Here is a 6027-nt window from a genome sequence, read left to right on the forward strand (position 1 = left end):
CCATGTTAGATAGGTATTTTTGGATCTAGTGTATTCAAATCATGAAAAATTACCCAGGTTTACATTAAGATAAATTCGTGCAAACGTTACTTTACCAGGCCTCAATTTCTCGGGGGCCTCTGGTTATGAGATTCGTTAGACCAACACATCCATAAAACTTGGCTAAGAAATTAGTGGTGTTCTCTTGCGACTTCCTTGTCCTTATCTAGTGAAGGGAGGGCTTGAGAAGACAAAATTCGTTGCAACCCTTGCGCAAGACTTGGCAACCATTGCAACTAATCCTCATTATTATATGAATATCTGGCAAAAGAAAACAAGCACAAACAACAATACTAAATACATTATACATTCAAATTTCAATCACTTTCTCATACCATGTAGAAACCGTTGACAAATGAAAATAAATATGAATATTAACTTGCACATATACGAGAAGGCTTTACCGGGAGTATGTAGATTTCTGAATAAACTGCGAGTCATGAAATTTTGCTTGCAAGAGAATATTTAATCAGCTGGGGTTTCAATTTTCAAGTAAGTGATTGACGGGTTCGTGGAGCCGAGCAACCCTCAATTACCACGACGTTGTTCGACCCAAAAAGTACATTCAAATAGGTATCGATGGACGCCACTTCCCCTGGGGCATGTTCCCATGTTATGGCAAGGAAAACAATATGATGATATTGGGAATTAGCCTCTTCCCATGCAAATCAATTCAACGTAAGTTCAGAGTTCGTTGAATATTCCTCTATTTTCAATTATTTCCACAGATATTAAAGATATGAATGTAAAATATTCAACTATATATACGATCAATAATGGAGAAATCCCAATCCTCCGGATTCCAACAAATCTTTGACGTTGTTAGTTTTTCTCCCATCACATGGGAAGGAAAAAGGTAACGACAATTGTAAGCCTTTTGGTTCAAATCTTTGTTTTCAATATTCATGGGTACTGGCCACCTTCATGCCAAGTTTGTCACATTTCTTTTCCACAAGTGTCCTTCCGATTGTTTCTTGATGAGGAAAGTTGTAACACTAGTTTAAATCTTCTTTTCCAACACTTACTAATGTCTATTTTTTTAAATTGTTTCCCACGACTATACTTCGAATGGTTTATCTCTGCTTTTTTGTTTGGTTTAGTTTTATGTTATTTTATAATAAATATTATTGTATATTATGAGTGGTTATTTTGGAATTATGAGTAATTATTAATTATTAGGTTCGTGGTAGTAATTTAACTTTTACGAATACTGTTTTAGTAATGTAAATGAACTAAAAGTTGAAATTTTCCCCAATAATTATATTGATTAATTAACAAATGTCATATTAATATGTGTCATATTAATATGAGCTATGGATTTTTGGGCATGTGGTATCAGTAAACCATGGTATTGACACATAGTATTGCAACACAGCGTATTTACTTGTTAAGTTTATCATTTCATATGACACTTATTTGTAGAATATTTTTTAATTAATCAATTTAATTAAAAACATCAAAAAGAGCATAACTATTTTGTAGAATCTCAATTTTTTATTAATGAATATTACTAAGAAGATTATGTTAAATCCATACCATCAACCTAGTAATTATTGATGATTAAATTAAAACTTAGCAAGCTCTATTTCAAAATAAACATGAGTATAGATGATGTAACGATTTCTATTGAGAGAAAGGTTAATTTTCCTATCATAATAACTATTTTATTTCAAAATTTAATGGATATTGGATTTTTTTCCTCATTGACTTGATATATATATATATATATATATATATATATATATATATATATATATATATATATATATATATATAATTCAAACTTTGAATAGAATTTGTAAAGATGGTAAATGTAAATTCTAAACTAGCTTGAACTCTTCAGAAAAATTTCAAAAATAAATTGATTTTTGTATTTCAAAATATATTTAAAATAAGAAAATAATAGAAATCTCCACTTAAAAAACTAAAAAAAAGGAGAGAAAAAAAATAAATAGTTAAACTACATTCTTACTATTATTATGATTCACTGAAAAATAATTAACACTATTAAGAAAATTACACCTCGGGTTGGAGAAAAATTCTACAGCTCATTGTCACAACCAATGTGTACATTAGACAAATGCAAAGATTTTTGGAGTATCGACATAATATGAATTATCAATACCAATTTTGGTGATTCCAATTATAACAATGACATGGAGAATATTTTTTATTTAACCATATTCCTACATTTAATTGTTATTAGAATGAATGCAGTACCCAACCATGGCAAAAGTTAGCAACTTTCAAATTAAAAATGGTAGAATTGTAGATTTCATCATAGTATGCAACCAAATGCTTAAAAATAGTAGAATTGTAAAATGCAACGAAATGCTTAAATATGATTCAATATTTTTAAATCTTAACCACATGATAGAAAATACACACTCAGTTATTTCATTGACATGTTCAAAGCTCTAAAAAAATTTCTTTGAACAATGATTCAGGTTTAAGATATCAAAGAACCAGAAAGTACTGAACAATTATCATCTATAAATATTCTAGAGAATAATAAAAATTAGGTCAAATCACCCTTATATCAAAATCTTGAATAGAAAATGGTATAAATAATCCAAATTCTTACTTATATGAAATATATAGATTCTCGAATGTTGAGGCAGAGAATGTTGGCTTAAGGGGGCCTGACCTAGGTTCAGAGTTGTTCGCACCAACCAAAAAAACCCTAATTGTTGGCCCTTTTGGCAACAACCTGCATAGCGCAGGCTGCAGTCTCACCCGAAGAAGTATTGGGGGATGCTAGAACCAAGTTTCTACATCCAGAGACCGTGTGATAAGTGATCTTAAGCCTTTGTAGCTCAGATATGCCTTTGCATAGATTTGTATCCTTCTATGACCTGCTACTAAAACTCTAAGGAAACGGCTTCTAGACCTTCACAAAGGTCTGCGATTAGACTTTATAGACCTGTAAGAAGAAAACTGTCCACTTTCGCGCACCAATTAGTAACCCTAGACCTGCCTTCACGCAGATCTACCCAATTCAACAGAAATCATAATAGATTCAAAATTTGTCTTCGTGAAAACAGATAACTGCTTAGTTCATGCATAAATATTAAAGATTCGGTAGGTTCGCGCAACATTTACACATTATTCCATAGAAAACATATCATGGAGTGATAAAATATAACACAAACATAAATGAGAATAATACTCATAAGCCAGATAATTGTCCCAAAATCAGTCTTTAATAAGCTCAACGTTCAGTTTACAAACTTCTTTTACCCTGTGCACTCAGCTGTAGGGTTCCGCGCACTCAGCTGCAGACTTACCAAGGCCTCTTGCGCACTCAGCTGCATGAGCCTTCCCTTTCGCCTAAGTACAGGAAACAAAGCTTTCTTGCCTTAGCACTGCCCAAAACAATCTCTATCTTGACTTGTCTACTACATTTTTTACTGGCTATGACTAATATATATATATATTTTTCAATACAATACCATGGCCTGCGGCCTATGGGTGAGTCTTAAGACCGACCTATCACTTACCCAAACAAGGGGTTAAAGCCCCTTTGATTCCTACTTAACTGTGCACTTTGCATCCACATTTCATGGAGACTTTACATTCTTTACAAAAACTTTTACAAATTTGGTTAAACTAACCCTGGGGACCCTATCCCAACAGAGAATTTCGAGCCTTCAATAGGTTCCCAAGGAACCTGAAACCCTTATTCATAAGCCTTGTCATTGAGAAGAGAGTGCCAACTAAGATGTGATCTTCAATCTCCTTCTTGCACCTTAGCTCTGATACCGTGTTGGAAATTGATAAACTTGTATATTATGTTTGACTTTCCTTACTTGATAATTACTTGTGATGTTAGTTGGCCTTTTATTACTTCTTTATTTCTTGTTCATTAAGTAATTACCAAAAAAGTGAATATCACAAAGAGACAAAGTACACAAGATATAGGCTCTAATATAGGGAAAAACCCCTCCAAGGGGAAAATGTTAGGTGTGTGTTATATTCTTTCATGACTAGTCGCACGGGTGCGGTGGTGACAACCACCCCTCAGTCGCAGCGGCCAAAGATTTTTTTTTTTGACCCTATATTAGGTGGGTGGACCTACCTATGGTTTTGTGTATGGGTTTTGCACATGGTTTTGGGCATGATGATTTTCTGCCTATGGTATTTTGTAAATCTGGTCAAGGGAACTATGGTTATGTTCTAATCCAGGGTTAATGGATTGGGGTTTATGAATGCTTCAACATGTGTGTGTGTGTGTGTGTGTGTGTATATATATATATATATATATATATATATATATATATATATATATATATATATATATATATATATATATATATATATATATATATATATATATATATATATATATATATCAATCTGGTAGTCTCGGTTTTGGGATCCAGGGGAAAATATCTATGTATTTGTTTTATATTCTCGTCATTGTTTATTTTTTGTTTTTAGAATTCGTGTGCAGATAGTTTCTGTATAGGGTTAAAACCTACAAACCTAGAAAGAATGCTTCTCTTCTTATAGAATCAATTCAAAATGAGACTTCCAAGACCCAAGACCAAAGCCAAAAGTTCCTCCCAAGCACCAAGTCAGTCCCTCAACAAGATCTCCTTCAAGCAATATGAACTTTTCCAATGTCAATGAAGATTGAACCTTCTTCAAGTCTACCTCCAATAGGTCTCAGCATTCACTTCAGATCTGCACCTTCAACCTAGAATTTTGGGCCTTGCAACAAACAAACAAAAACCCTATATTTTTCAAGTGTGGAAAGATTTAATACCTCCTTCGTCCTTCCTTCCTTCGCTAGGTGATTCTTCTTGGTTTCTAGCCCTTCACACTTCCTTTTCTTTCTTCTTCAATTTCATATTGAACTTGTTGTGAGTACTCCAAATGAGTCAAATGCCTTCTTATTTATAACCTTTATGTGAGTTTAAATAACCTTCCTTTGAGCCGACTTGTCCTTGTTTTAGGTTGACTTGGTCTTGGAGGATAATTTTTCTTTCTTTACTTAAAAACAATTATTTTCTTTTGTTACAATGAGTCCAAATGGGACTATAATACATGACAAAAATTCTTCTTTAACCTAGAAAGTCCTAGAAGCATGAAGAACATGTTTTTACCTAAAATTGAGCATGAAACCCATGCCTTTTACAAATAAAAATTTATTTTTATTTTTATTTTTACATACAAAATATACAATGTCATGTTTTCAAAGGTCATTATAAAGACCGAAACTAGTTATATTATCCAACATTTCAAACTATGGATTAGATAGTAAGCCTTGTTGATGTCAAGCATGATGTATAAGAAGCACTTCAAACTTGCCACTATTACTAAAGCATCAATCCAATCTCTTCTCTTAGTGCCTTCCACAATCCTCATAAACAAAAGACAATTTTTGTTGGCTTTACCTTAGATAGAAATAATCCAAACTTCTTCTAGCTACTTCCCGAGACTCCTCAACCTTTCTATGTTAGAATTGAGACTCCCTTTTAGATTCTACTAGGATTTTGGGCCTAGTCCTGAGGCTCCTTGGCCCTCCTAAGGTTTCTCAGCCTACTGTAATAGGTTAAGAGGCCTCCTCATCCCTTTGTAATGGGATCTGAGGCCTTCTCAGCCTACTAAAATGGACTAAGGATTTTCAACCTATAAATTAAGGGCTTCAACCCTCTCCACAAATACAAGCATGCTTCGACATTTGTAAGGCCATTCGGTCCATATGAGATTAAAATAGGGCTTCAACGCTTTTCTTATTTAGCTTAGATACAAAATAGATGGATCATAGGTCACATAGGTAGGACATGGTCAATAGGGCAGATCTAGGCTTCTTTTGGAATATTTTTCGTCCCTTTTTCAACCAGAATAGTATTAGGGTTTCTAGTACTAGTGACAAAACAAGCCTTAGAGGATAATTTGAAATAGTATGGCTTCTTTTAAGACCATTGTTTCACCCAAGCTCTGATACCATGGTGATTTTTCAAGGTATTTTAATCTGATAAT

This window comes from Pinus tabuliformis, chromosome 2_1, assembly GCF_031772625.1.
Source record: "Pinus tabuliformis cultivar Carrire ecotype Pingquan chromosome 2_1, CPIR1, whole genome shotgun sequence".
NCBI classification, from domain to species: domain Eukaryota; kingdom Viridiplantae; phylum Streptophyta; class Pinopsida; order Pinales; family Pinaceae; genus Pinus; species Pinus tabuliformis.